Here is a 15786-nt window from a genome sequence, read left to right as displayed (position 1 = left end):
AATTTACCAAGGAAACGATATACAGAAGGGATAAAGTCTTAATGAAAGAAGCAAATTTTGAGTATAGTTTGGCTGCCATTCAAAAATGCAGATTTCTGATGGCTCCGTTCATTTCAGTGGGAGTCTTTCTCTCAGACAGTCTAAACTTTGTCATCAGTGGCAGCCAGCAGAGCAATAGCTAACTTGGATTTTGATAGATAGATCTTCTTGATAGCCAGTTAGGTTAATAAACAGTTTTGAAAGCTTTTTTTCTATCCACTGTTACATTGACAAAAACTTACAATCACTGAAGCTGAAAGCCTGAATTAGAAAGGAATCTTACATCTTCGTGTCTGTGTTCATACATTGCATTCACAACAACGTATTTTAATTTGGATTCCTTTTATTTTCTTTGAACAAACACTTGTAATTTTTCTTTGGTTTTGAACATACATTTTTTAGGAAATTCCTTTTTAGGAATTGTTGAGTTTTTGCTCTTTGTCACAAACACAAATATGTATCAGTGAGAAAGGTTTACAAATCAGTGACCTCTCTTGAAGTTTGGGTTTGTCCTGAGTTCTAACAACTAACATCTGACACAGAGAGAAATAACTGAAGACATATACCTTGCTCCCACTGGAGTCAAATGAGCTGAGCTGATGGTAGGAGAACGTAGAGTGGAGATTACTGGATAGTGGCAGTGGCAATCTAAATTACACAGTCTGATGCTGTATAAGTGAAAGATACATTCCATTTATCTTGAGAAATACATCTAACATGCTTAAGTCACACTGGGCTTTAATAAATGCTTACATTTAACAGGGAATTAAGTTTCTTTGCCGAATTAGGGCCTAAATGAAGTAGTATTAAAAATTTTAAAAACAAATTTATTGTCTTGTAGTTTTTTCATCTCTAAAATATTGGGGAAATCCTAAAATTAAAAAAAAAAAAAAAAAAAAAAAAAAAAGAAAAGGGCAAAATAAGGAGAATGAATCAAGTGACAAAATTCAGAACAATAAATTGTTACTTATTTCCTATTTCTCTTTCTAGGTTTTTAAAAAGTAAAAAACCCCATAGACTTTGAAAGCAGAAAGGACAAAAACAATTCAGAAGAGTGCATAAGGAGTACAAGCAATGAAATTACTAGAAACAACTGACCTTGAGTCAGTCTGTCAAAATGGCAGGCTGATAAGGGACTAGATGGACGAGAAATAATATCAAAGATAGGACTGAAAAAGTCCTCAGCCTTTGTTTAAAGCACTTTTAGATGTTTCCTCTGCCATAATGTTATTAACCTAAAGAATGTAATTACTTCCTTTGCTTCCTAATTTCTATAAATGATGGGGTTTTTACAGGTAGGACAGCGTCAGCTTGATGATAGTGTTTACAGTTGGGAATGTTTGCAAGTAGAAAAGATAACTTTATTAGATTAATTTTCATAGTTTTGTTTTTTTTTTTTTTTTTCTGCAGATCTACTAGGAACTATTAGGTTCACTGCTGAAAGATTTGAGGCGAAATCATGGCCAATGGGAATTTTGCCATCATCTTCAAAGGAGTAAGATTTCATCCTAGATCTTATTTGTCTAGCAAGAAAGTGCTTATTTTATTATTCTTTTTTTGTGCACAAACTGTCAGCATTGCATGAAACAAACCATCCTGATTTCCAGAGGGCCTTTCAAAAGCCGGGTGATTGCCAAAATTGCAAATCCAATTTGTTCACAGATTGACCAGTGTGTAATCATTCCAATTATATTTGGCACATGTCAAGTGGAAGAATCAAACCTCCCTCTTTTTGGATCACTTATAAACACTTCAAAAAATAAACTCCTGATATAATTAGCCGCTAAAATGCTTGGCAGATTGCCCTTAAAAAATCCCCACCAGAAGAAAGCACACCCCCTCGATTCTTCCCAAGCATGTTCTTCAATAAGCTACACGGACCTTCTCCCCTGCACCTGCACTGATTAGCGTAATCCTTCTGACTGCCTGTGGGTACCCCCAAAAACTAGTTTTCCCACAAGTGTGGTCCAGGAACTGTGTTACACAAGAGCTGGATGGCACAGCAAGATCCTTCTCCGCCTCGCACAAGCTGAATGTATGCAGCAGTGCTCATGGGCACCCTTATCCTTCAATAACTGTTACTGATACAAGTTGAGGTTCTCTTTTAAGCACATCAGTGAAAATACATGACCCTGTCGAGCTGCCTGAAACCCTGTGTAGGAGCTTCCTTTCCTAGCAAACATCTGCCTTCCCTCTTAAAAAAGTTCTTCTCTTCTGCCTTTTGCATAATCCTGACAAAAGGCAAAGGAAAATTCAGTGAGCAGGTTACTCATTTTTTGCTGCTATCTTGAAACAAAAAACTCTTCCTCTTATTTCTTTATGGTTTTCATTTTCCTTCCCAGTAATTGTCATAAGAATGACTTCAAAACCTTTAGAATCTGAGAAATAGAAAAATACACTGCTGAAGAAGGAAAGCAGAATATTAGGTAAATGTATTATGATACACAAGCTTATTCAGCAAAACCACATTTTTGAGAACAGTTTGGCAAGAAAGAAAACATGCCTTCGGACTTTTTAAAGTCAGTTTATACTTTGTCATCAGAACACTTGGGACCTTCCACTGCTTAATCTTTAAAAGACATTACCTCTGAAGCTAATTCATAGTCCCCTGGTGCTCTAATTTCCATTCTGTGCTGTTAACTCTCACCCTATTTCTACAAATTCAGGTCTTAAGATTGTCCAGATCTGGACCTCTTTCTGTGCTTGTAAGGCTTCTCTGTGTTCTGCTTTTTTAGTAAAGTTTGTAAGTACCCAGAGACAAAGTTTGTGTGGGAAGACCAGCAATTAAAATATTAAATCAGCCGCATCTCATGACTAATCTCTGTCAAAAAAAGCCCTTTTCAGCTCCATAGATACCCGTTCAAAGCAACACCTCACTTTCTCCCTATTAAGTATTTCCGTCGTGATGATCACTTTCCATTTTCCTCATCTTCTCTATCTCAGTTCAATTCTCATGTAGCACATGATCAAAGGCAAGTGTTTTAGACAAGTCTGGATAGTTTGGGTTTGGTTCATCACCTTTATCCAGGAATAGCTTATCACAAAGGCTGCCAAATAAGCTTTGCATAATCCATATTTTGTAAGTATTGTTGCATTTCTCCCACATCTTTACTTATGTTTTCCTTCAAGATCATTCTGAAATCATGAATACTGACAAATGGATGGGTAGATGCCTGCTTTGTGTTTTTATTTCATTAAATATAGCTACTAAGTTAATTATTCTCTAGTGAAAAGCTACCACTGTTAGTGTGATGGCTGTATTTATAATGGCTTCTACCAGACTTCAAGATCCATGCACCATTTTTCTCATTCTTCTGGAATAATCTGATCCCTCCGGCTGAACTGTGGTGAACTATTTAGGACTGTCTACCATCTTGTATACGGTAGTATTTGTATCCATAAGTCAGCTCTCCCCATTTTCTATCAAATCTTCCTGTTGGAAAGTGATGAACCACTTCATTTGATGAGTAGAATTTTCCCAATATGGGAAAATTAAATTCAAAATTTATGTTCACATATACCATCTCATGAAATTGTGTGAGATTGCAAACCCAAAGACTGTGCTTTTGGGAGAAAAATAGGTACACTTGTAAAGATATGTAAATCCTAACACAAGTTTTATGAAAATAGTTTTCAAACAGGTAAGCTTGATACCCAGTAAGATATTGGATCTCCGTCATTTTCATTTAAGGAAAAGAACTACTTCAAAGAGAACAGATTAAAAACTTGTTATTAACATCTTCTAGAGGATTTTGGTTTGTGTTGTGTTTCTGCTTTTTAAGGCAATGTAACAACCCCCACTTTTATGTACAGCCTTGGGACACTCTGCCTCTTCTTTATAAACCTGTATTTCTGGATATCTGTAAATCAGCCCCTCAAGATCATTCCAGACAGAAACTTGGCTTCCAGACTCTTGGTGAAGAGGAAAATGGTTTTCTTTTCTTCCTGCATTTGACAAAAGTAGATTTGATAGCCTGTAAGCCACACCACTGGAATGCAGTAAATAAATAAACATTTAAAGCACATACTAGCAGACTTACGCAGTTTATTTACTTACCTCTAACTCAAATGACCTCAGTTTAAAGCACAATTCAGGCATTCAGCTGCACCCTGTGTTACTGCATCCTGTCCCCTCAATAAGAACAAAGAACGTGAACAAAGAGCACCCTGACATTTGGGAATATGCAGGAACAACAGACACAGAGGAACACCAAAACTTCAGGACCACGTTTGAGAGCTTGTATCACATACTTGAATCCCACCTATTTCTAGTGATGCTTTGTGAACAGCCCCTGAGTGCAGAGGGGACTGTAGGCACTGCTTACACCACACCCAGAATGTGAGATTCTGGGCAAGAAGATCCAAATATTCCCATCCCAGAAGTCAAGCTGTGGTAATGCTTTACTGCTATTCCATTCTCATCATTTTTATAAATGGGAGGAAATGCAGACCACAGAGAAAGGAGGTAATGGACCAAATATTACAGAAATACCCCATGGTTCCCTCCTTTCAGAGGGCTAAGGCACCAACATTGTGATTCATGCCATAAAGTTCTCTTATTGCTATTCCTCAGCTGCTGGGGAGTATCTTCCCAAGCCCCTCCTGGGATCCATGCTATGAATATCCCCTCTAGCATAGCAAGCTGAGGCAGGCAGCAGCTACAGATGGCATTTGGCTTGGAGAATGTTTAGTTATGTGAACATCAGGTTTTACAATCTGATTCATAGCCTGAATAAAGGTTGCAAGTTTTCAAGCTGGTATGTAGACGCATTCAACACTAGATTGTAGGCTAATTAGCTCTTTTATTTAATTTGAAGAGAGTTAAGTTACAATGAACATAAAAAGTCTAGAATTCCCTATCCACTTAAATTCCTTCCCTCCCTCCCCATTCCCTGTTCGTTTCCATCATGGATCAGGAATCCATGTTTTAGAGAGGTAATGAAGGAAAACAAATAGTTACGTATCAGTTATTCCTCCATGGCCACATGAAATTGATTACTTTAATTGTCTAAAGAAGGAAAATACTGTCTGCTATCAACTACAGAGTTAATAAAGAGTCTCAAATGAAATGTTTTGCTGTAGAAGAGGGGAAAAAACCCCAACCCCTAACCTTTCCTACCCTGTAACTTTGACACTCAACCAGAGTCATCCAGTTTTACTTGGGCTTGTGTCTGAGGCATTCAAGTCCTCTTCGATGGGCACTTAACAAACACAGGCACTGTTCAAACATTAATGCCTACCTTTAACTTCAATGGAGAATGGTGCAGAAAGGATTCCAGTAGAAAAGACTATCAGTCTGATCTAAGCAGCAAAGACGTATTTCATGTGAGTACAGAGCAATAAGCAGTTTTTCCCCACTGTACCACCCCTGAAGCATCTTTCTGAGCTTTGATGACCATCAGCAAAGTGTGGCAGCCTCTTAGAGCAAGTTGGACTGCTTCTGCTGCTAACGATGTAAATTGTGAATGAAGAGAAAGTCCTGTAAATGAATTTCAGGCTTGTAAAACAAGTCAGAAAGCTCCCACAGCTTGGTCTAACTATGCTAACAGCTAAAGAAGTCTAATATGTAGGTGAAATCATATTTAATTTTGCCTGTGTGAGGCAGAAGGACCAAAAGTTGATGGTTGCATCTGAAAATATTTGGGTTTGCTCTCTTTAAGATAAAGCACTAAATATCTTATTCTTATTTTGGTTTGTTTGGGCTTGGGTTTTTTGTTTGTTTGGTCGGTTGGTTGGTTTGGTTGTTTGTTTTCTGTTGCTGTTGCTTTGTTTTGTTTTGTTTTTTTTTTTGTATTGTTACAGCCCTGGCAGTCTGAAGACAGAGGAAAGTCCAGATCTGTAGGAAGAGACGCTGTCTTTTGACATGTCAAATGATGCCTGTTAGGTGCTAAAACCAGCCAGCACAACTCTGCAGCCATCACAGTAGGTGTCCCTTGTCAGCAGAGCTAAATAAATATACAGACACATGTCCTTTTATGGATGTGATATGCTTCATCCAGCTATCAAGTTAAGAATGGTGCTATGAGGACAAAACTAACAAAGCTATATACACCAAGGTGGACACACGCTCACTAATGTACGTAAACATCAAGTAAGCGTTGTGAGAATATTTTTCATAAAGCAGACACTTTGACTTTGAGCTCTCAGCACTGTTCCTTTTCAAAAGTCGAACTTGAAAATGAAGATTTGTAATTCCACTTGTTTTATAGACAATAGAAAAACTTCTTCCTATTAAGTTTTCCACAAATGTCCTTCTCTCTTTTTATTCCACTGGGACTAATGACTTTATGATTGGTCCTCTTCTAAAAGCCACTATCACTCCTTTTTTTCATATTGTCTAGCTCATTAAATTAATTAAATTAAACTCAGAGCACTTGTTCAGTACTCAGCCTTTCTCAATCTGTTCTTGACCCTTCTTAACTTCAGATTTGCTTCTTCTACCTCAGGCCCAAAAAAGGTTATTTATCCTAAACACTGATTGTTTCACCTGTGTAGAGGTTTGCAGACTGCCATACATCTTTACATTTTTTTGAAGAATTTCATTATTTTAATAGTACATATAAACTGGACCTCTTAAAGTATAAGAGAAAAATGAATAAACAATGTTTTCAGAGAATCATAGAATCACAGAACAGCCCAGGTCGGAAGAGACCTTGAAATATCATCTAGTCCAATCTTTCATGAGAAAAGGAACCTAGATAAGTGTACATGTTAATACCTATAATAACTAAGGATTATAAAATAGTGGAAATAATGGGAATAATCTTGTAAAGAGAACTGCCATTGAGTAGGCAAAGTGATGTTTGAATGTTTAAGAGTGTCCTTTATAGGCAATGAAAACTTTTGCACCTTCTGTCACTGATGATCAAAGATCTGGTCACATAGTGCATGAAATGAACCATCAATCATCATTTATTTTCAAATGAGTGTTAGTCTTGTGTTTCTAAACTGGTTTCATGCAGCACAAAAGTCTCTGGGCTTGATGTCCAAAGGGACTTGGTGTCCTGTACTTGGTAATGTATGTGCTTCTGCACGTGTTCAGTCAGAAATCTGTAATGTCACATTTTCTGTTATTGTTGATCAGTATTTTTGAAGAGGACAGAAGATAGAAGTATATGTGTTTAAAGCTTTATTGGAATAATAATCTTTCATGCCTGTTACCTGTTAATACAGATATTTTTCTTAATTTGTATCGTTTTTACTTTTGCACTTGTCATTTTTTGCTATGTTTTTCTGTGATAATCACTCAGTTAAGACATTTGTTTCTTCTGCTTTAGTTTTTCTAGGAATTACTTTATCAAGCTCTCTTCATTTTGCTTCTTCTGAATTCTAATTATTTTATCACTATTTTAGAAACTAACAATTATGTCTATGTGCATAACTAATTAACCGGTTTAGTGGTAGACCTCTAAAACATTGTTGATGAAAGTTTATGGCCAGCCTAATATAATTACTAATTTAGAGGTGGAAATATTGGCATATTTAAAAAAAAAAAAAAAAAAAACCCAAACCAAACAACAAAACAAAACCACACTTTTGCTCAAACTAGGCATTAATCCAACCCAAAGCAATTTAATTTGTTTCAAACTGTCCAGGTTTTCTCACTATGGCATTTTTCAGTTGGAATCAAATTTTAATTAATCAAAACACATGAACCTGATAGTCTAGGTGACATCTTACTGGAGCAACCCCTATGTAAGAGTAAGATGTGTCTTTCTGAGGATGCGGATTTATGAGACCATCAGAGATTAATATCATGAAACCAACGCCTTTAGCTGAGTGGGCAGTCAGGGTCAGGACTGACAGTCAACTTGTCTTTATTGCATTGGGGCAACAGAAGCAGGTACTTCTGCCATAAGGCATTCTCCATCTGATTCAAAGCTGAAATCTTTGCCTATGACTCGGGTGGGTTGAATAAAGTTTATAAGGAATTAGGTCACTCAATTCCATGCTCTGGGAATCACCTTAATGATTAGAGGTATATTACAAGACCTAGGAGGAAATCAAGATCTGTACAAGAGATACTAAAAATCAAATATTTTTCAGGGAAAATGGCAGTGGTGTTACAGCTTCAGGGTCTCTAGGTCAAACAAAATTTCATGGGTGTAATCAGGATCCCCTGTATTTTAGCTGTTCCCCCTGTTCTGATGGCAAACTTTTTTCCTTGAAAACCAAATAGAAAATACTTCCTCGTGACTATTAACTTATTATAAGCAGTATGAATTGCAGGCAGGATTTTCAAAAGCATTACTTGTCTACCTGTGACTCTGGAAATCAAAAATGTTTCCCTCCCTGTCCCCCATTCACTTCAGTGAAGCTGCTTAAAAATCTCTTACTATTTTCAGGTCACTGGCATTATTCCACGGATCTGAAGTTAAACTTATGCTCATTGTCTTACCAGACCGAGACCGTTCTAAGCGTTTTTTGAATCAATAATTTTCCCATCCTTTCCACATACAAAATGGTTTTGTTTTCTCTTTATTCTCTCCATAAATCTTAAGATACTGTCAAAATGCAACACGATTTATATTCATTGTGCTTCATGTATGTTCCCCAAAGGTGCCAAAACAATAAACCCTGTGTAATAGATAAGTTATTGCTGATAACTCAACCAAGAAATATATGACAACTGCAACAGCATGGTTTGTCCTTAGCAATTATTTCTATTCTCTGAGAGATGGAAACTATTCCAGAGTCTGGGAGCACAAAGCCTCTAATCCAGCCGTTAGGAAGAGAAGATAGATTCACTAAACTGCTGGGCCTTAGAGATTGCTTATCTTTTTGTCATTACGCTGGGGCAAGGGCAATTATTTCTGTCAAGCCTGGGCACAGGTTTCTCTCTGAAGGAGCCTCAAATTGGGAGCACTTTATTTCTCCTGGGAGAAACATAATTTATCCTATTCATGAGCAAATAAGTAGGTTAGTAATTAACATGAGAAAAGCCTATATGAAACAGATGGCAGAAGGGAGAAGAACTGGAACCTCAAGTGACCGCTGAACAGCAGGGCCAGGGCACATGGGCTGGTGCCGGCACGCTCATGCCCTCCCCGCCTCCACCCAAGGTCAGCCAGGAGTGAGCTGCTCCTCTCGGGAAGGTCCATGCAGAGCGGGGGCCGGCGTGATGTAGCCACTCTCTTGGTGGGGCTGTCAGTGGAGCAGTGGGAGAACAAATGAGGTGCACAACTGCCCAGAGACATGGTGTGAGTGCTGCGTAGCTGCGCGCTCCAGGAGCGGGCAGCACCGGCACGGTCTGCCTGGTGCTCACCGAAAGCCGGGGCATCCCTGTGAAGATGTGCAATATGAAATTCAGAACGGAACACGTTATTTAATCAGCAATATGTTTGTAATAGCATGAATGGCTCCCTGATCATAAGCATGTGCAGTAAATGCTTTCCAGAGACCAGCAGAGTAACCATGGACCTGAAAACCTCAAGGAATGAAAGGCACAAGGATCCCTCCCAGCAGGGTAGTGTTACAGGCAACATTCAAAAAAACCACATCCAAGTTTAAAAATAAAGCAAATAAACAAGTAAGCATGTCGTCCTCCACCACTCCTCAGTACATAATCTCATACTGAGAAATGAACTGTCAGCAGAGCTGCTTATTGAGATGGCCACACCAGAGGTGTAGGTCAAAATTCATGTCATTTTTTCGGAGATCGAGTTATCAGAGTTACGTGTCATCTCAGCTGAGCTCCTTCAATATCCAGAGGAAAGGGTGTTTACCACATATCCCAATCATGTTCTGGAGGAGAATCTTCCACAGCTGAGATAGTTGAGAACCACTGAAATGCTCTGACAACCCTCACTAAATTTGGGAAGAGTGATAGATGCGGGCTCTAGTGCTCTTATATAGAGACTACACTGTGACCTTAGACTACAAGGTCCTTTCATGCCTCTTCTTGCCATTCTTTCTATTTAATTTGTAGACTTCCTAGCAGGAACAGCCTCTGGTATTGTTACCAGGGATCACAGGCTCTGGCAACACAATTACTGTGGCAATGCAAGGTCCCACAGTGACACTATGGCTCATCCTGCTGTTCAATCTACCGAGCACAGATTTGTTTGCATTTATAACACAGCTGGCTTCCTAGCAAAGTAATCCTGAGTTTGAAAGAACTCTGTCATGCGACCTAAACATCCAGAGCATTTTTTGTGTGGAGTAGTATGACTGAAGGTCTCTGGTTTTTGCAATAATTTCTGTAATCCGAAGCAGGTTTGGGTGGGGGGAAAGGATGAATTTTCAGTAGAGGTGTTCTAGTTTGGGACTTACCTTGCCCTGTTCACGTTGGCTCCCACAGCAGCCTGTTTAAGGAAGGCACTGACAGCCCCCAACGCCTCTGCTGCCCGTGACCTGCTGCTGCTGCACTCCCATGCCAAGCACAGCTGGGACCCCCCGGGACCCCCACCACCGCTCAGCACCTACAGCCTAGTGCTAGCCCTTCCCTCTTGCCCCGAGACACCCATTGCAACTCCTCCCACGCTGTCAGGAGTAGCTGGTGGTGCAGTATGAGGCTGTTGGTTTCGTGATGGTCGGAGCTGGTCCTCCAGCTCAGCAATTGCCTCCCGAGTGGCTGATGCCTAGAAATGCCAACAGCAGGGGACATGAAAGGTAAATTGAATTAAAAGCAGCTTCCCCAACTCTCCAAAATGGGATTGAAAGAGGAGAAATGCTGGTTAAGAAGCAAGTGATGTTTACGCAAATGAGGAATGCATCAAAAAGAATCTTGTTTCTTAAACAAAAATGCTTTACGTTATTTCATAACTTAGATACTCTAAAACGGGATCAAGCACACTCTGCCTGCACCCCCCTATATTTACTATGTATTGAGTAAATAAGTTTCCCGCTGCCCACGGTGCCTTGTGGAGGGGTGAGCACAGCCCAGGGCAAACCCACCGGAGGCTGAGCCATCGCATGTGTCCAGCCGGGGACACCGCTCACGAGGGCTGCCTGGCCACCCACGGCCACCGAGGGTCAGGTGCCACCACTGACACCCACGCAGGGTCACTTGGCTCCAGCTTCCAGAACCGCAGGATTTGAGCAGTTGGCTGTCCGTCTCTCCTCTGAGCTGCACTTCAGCGGCTCCTGTTTCCTGACATCAGTGTTAATGAGAGCAGCAGGAGGCAAAAAAGGTTAAATAACATCCTTGCAGTCATGTAGCAAAATCTCTGGTAGCACTGGGGTTAAATCTAAGGGTTACTGGTCTTTATTTTGACCATACAACCTGCCCAAGAGACTGCTATTATTAAAAATGCAATATTTTTTAAAATACCTTGTATAGGTTTAATACAAACTGAAGGCTGATCAGTCCTTACAATCTTACACCAGCAGTATCCAACGTAACAACAGTTTCCAAGTTAATAACATCTAATTCATATTTTAAAATATGTAACGATTATTATTTACTATGGGAATAAATGTAAACATAATATCTGGATACCATTACATTTAGTAGTCTTGGTTTTTGAACTGAAAGGTGAGGCAATAGTAACCCTCCATAGGGATGCACCATAAGCAAATGTTTGGATACAAATTTTTAATCCAGCAGCAGGCCCATGCAATTCTAAACTCTTCTGGTAGCAGTTTTAGCTTTAGGAAAAAATAATTCATCAGCCACAGAATTTTAGCATTTTATGAGAAGTGATTTATTTTTATGTTCAACCCAATGAAAACATTTTCAGTGCAGCTTTTGTCAGAATGTCCTAAGACTACTGTGACACTTTTTTTGAATAGAAACCACAAATGGTGAATGGCATGTAATTTAATGGGAGAGAGACTGTAAACAGAGTTATGACAAAAATTTTCTATTCCAGTCAAAACCTGCAATATTTAAGTAACTCAGAATGTTTCATTTCAAATACAAAGCAAAGCCTCAGTGTTTATCTATTTCCACGGACCATGACCTATTGTATTTCTCAGTCACTGTAGAGATGGAAGTGTCTATCTACAGACTTCAATATTTACCACCGCAGCTGAAAGCAATGGTTTAGAGTTCAAATCTCTGGTTGCTGCTTGGAGACACATGGAGATATATGTAGTTTCCAGAAAATGTAATACTCGAAGATAGTCCCTAGATGTCACTAAATACCACGGCTGGTTTAAATTTAAAAACCAGGACATTTTGCACCAGACGAGAACTTTTTGCTCTGGAGCCACAATACATTCTTACCAGCTGGAAAATAATAATTTTTAATTTTTTTTGTTTGTTTGTGTGTTTGTTTTTGCATTTAAGCCTTCCATTTCAGTGGTGAAATAATTTCATTTGAAAATTAAGAAAGTTAGAGCATAACAAGCTGCTCAAGCAGCTATGTTAGGGGACATCTGGTTTTGCTCCTGAGCTCTGTCAGACCTGCCAGGTGGTTTGTGTCTCCTTCTGGAGGTGACTTAGGGCCTGATCCAGCAGGTCCTCTACTGAGAGAGAAAACTCCTTTTCCTTCAGTGCTTCTGAAAACCCCTTCCTTTCTTTTTCTTGTATGCAATTACCTTTCCGCTACAACTTGCCCACAATCCTCATGCCCTTTTCCTTCCCAGAGGTGCCCGGTCCCATAAGAGCCCCCCAGAGCTGACAGCAGCTGGGAGCAGCGGTTGGGGCTACCAGCCATGGTCCTTCCCAGCAGCTGTCTTTGGTTTTAAATCTAGGCTGTTTTTCTCTTAGGTTCCTGCTTGTTGGCCATGTGAGATGGCCAGTTCTTACCATGTGAAAGCAGTTCAGGTGAGTTTTTCACAGTCTCTTCAATGACATGACTGCCTGGTGAGTATCACCATTATAATGTAGCTGTTTTTTCACCTCCTTGCTTATTTCTCATACAACTCATTATAGGAAACATCTCAGTAATCAAGGTACCTTGAAAACCGTAACAGTTAGAGGTAGTAGAGATGATACATTCAGCTTTCTGCCCTGTCCCAACACAACCCAGTTAAAGATGCTGGGATGAGCTGGCACTGAAGCCGACCACTACAGAGCAGCCCATGCCCATAGTTTCTGCTCTCTCCAAAGCACTGCGAGTGCATGCAAGCTGTCGTTGGTAGCATCCCCCAGCCTGTGATAACACCCCAAGCACTTCTGAAAATAATTTAGAAGATATCTGGTTGATCCAGGACAAAATTATATCAGAGACTGTTCTGAAAAATCAGCAGCATGGTTAACTGTGCTGCTGTTCATGAAAATGTGACTTGGCACTCATGCTCCTATAGCTGTGGAAATACTGTCTCCTTGTGCTCTCCAAACAGGGAAAACATAAAATAGAGAGAGGAATGTCTGAATTATTTAAAATGTAGATTAAGCTGTTAAAGCTTTTCATTGCTTGGAAGTGTAAAGACTATGCACAACCACACATGTTCATTATTAGTTTCTTTTTCAAGTATGTTATCAATGCTACTTTTATCCAGCAGCTAATCCTTGGTCTTTACCAGTAACATTTCTTTTTTTTAAAAAACATGCTATGCACTCCTGTTTCACTTACATTCTGTGTGGAATTATATCTGTATATTTTCTGCAGAGAACTCCTCTTCATACCAAGAATTTTAGTTAAGAGGCTGCCTTTGACAAACAGTAGGTCTGTGGGGAAGATTTTCAACCGTAGATGTAAAAGGTGATATTTTTTATCATCTGCCTTTAAATTTCAATACTATAAACTGTGCTATATTCTGGCATCATCTTCACTTGTTGACGTCTAGCATTTCCTTGGACTCCCAAAGCAGCCTAAAAAGGAGTGATCTTTATAGCATGAAATGTATTAGTCAAGTGGTTTTTTTCCTTATAAAAATGAAAAATACCTCCAAACAATAAAACCCTCCCAAGTGGAAAAGAAGTTCTGTTTAAAATGGAAAGTGAGAAGAGATTACATTTAAACTAAGAAAGAAAAGCAACAAAAATAACCTCATGGGCTTTGTGCTTACGGAAGAGAGGCTATAAATGAGACGCATGCTCCACCAGCAAATCCAAGTAGGTGTTGCTGTTGCTGCTACAGGCTCCCTCTTAGTCAAACAGCACTGCCCATGCTGCCAGAAAAACACCCAAGTCTGAGGATTTATTCTCAAGACCAGGACATCTCACAACTTTCTGCAAAGTACATTAAATCATACCTGAACTTATATTGTCTTTACTACTTCAGTGCTCTGTTCAGTGTACTGGGATGGCACAAGTTTAGTCTTAACTAGTTTTAACTTTTCTTCTTTATCCCTCACTGGTAATTCAGCTATCTCTGCGCTTACTTGGCACTTCTGGAGCAAAGCTTTTAGTTTGTCTCTGATGAGTCTGGGTCTCGGTGGACAAAATTAGAGCAATTTAATATAGTTCTTGTATTATGTCTGTTTCAAATGGAAATAAAACAATACAGCAAATGACTGGGGAAAACAGGCATGGGGTGAATCATAGGAAATCAAAGCTACTTGCATGCATAGGTGTGGATTTACTGTAAACATCAGCACTGCAAGAGTATGGACAAAGCATGACTCAGCTCTACAGCTCTCATGCCATCATTCCCTTGGAACACTCTAAATATTAATAGTAGTTATTGTTTGTACTGTAATAGTGCCTAAGAACCCAACCACAAAACCACTCAGCTGCTCTCTGTGCTCTACAAACAGAAGACAAAAAAACAGTTTGTCCCAGTAAGCTCTGAGGTCTTGAAGATCTCAGCACCACAGCTCCATATACTCTGCTACCATTAATACTGACAGTTTACCTCCTGTTTTTCTCTGGGGCAACACTCATGAGACATCTAATGAGAAATGGGGCAAGTTTGAGGGTGTTCCTAGGGAGTCTTGATAAGGTGGAATGGAAGCATCACAGGAGAAATAAAATTAGTGTTTGCTTTAAAAATATAAAAAACAGGTGATGAAGATTGTAATTTTTGGCTGAGGAAAGCTATAGAAGAGCCAACATGTAATTAATGTATTAGAGATGATGATGTTGCAATAATTGAGATATAGTAGGAACCTGAATGGAAATCTCATCTGGGTGGATGGGCAGAAAAGATTTATCTTACAGATGCAGAATCACAAAAATTCATGGACAATCTCAGTATAAACATATAGATCCAAAGTTATGGAAGAAAATTGGTGTTATGGGCCTGAATGATAGGGAAGATGAGTTCACAATGACTAAGGGAGAAGATGGAGAATGTGGAATGGACTGTACTGATTTTGACACCTATATATACCCAAGAGATCTGAAAAGACCTGAGTTTTGAGTTTGGGCAGGCAAGAAAAGCTCCAGAGCAGACAAGTAGAATTCCCAAGTCTCCACCATACATTTATGTTTATGAAGGAAACTACCTAAAATTATTTGTGTGTACATGTTTGAAAAATGATATTATGTGAGAAACTTGAGATGCATTTTCCGGCTGGTGAACGCTGCCAACTCTTGGAGAGTGGTTTGAAAATATCACCAGGTATTTGCAGTTGTCACTCTGGTATGTTTACATCCAGTTCTCTGACAACAGCCAGTCACAGACACTTGAATATGGGTGGAGACTTTCTATGCCTGGACAGAACTCCTCAGTCTTCTACTTACTAAAAATAATTTTATTTATTTTGTAACACTGAACAAGTTCAGACCTTGTTCTTTCATTCCATCTCATTTTATTGACCTCCTGCACATAATTCAGGATGAAAAAGGGTCAAGAAATATGTTCCAAAAGTTCTCCTAGTAGTTCAGAAAATAAATTGTATTTCATATTTTAAATATGCAATACAATGCAATATAGTATTGGCATATAAAATGTACATAACAATTTAAAAATG

The sequence above is a fragment of the Tyto alba genome, unplaced genomic scaffold, assembly GCF_018691265.1.
Source record: "Tyto alba isolate M040663 unplaced genomic scaffold, T.alba_DEE_v4.0 Super-Scaffold_40, whole genome shotgun sequence".
Lineage (NCBI taxonomy): Eukaryota > Metazoa > Chordata > Aves > Strigiformes > Tytonidae > Tyto > Tyto alba.
Note: the sequence above shows the minus strand (reverse complement) of the source record.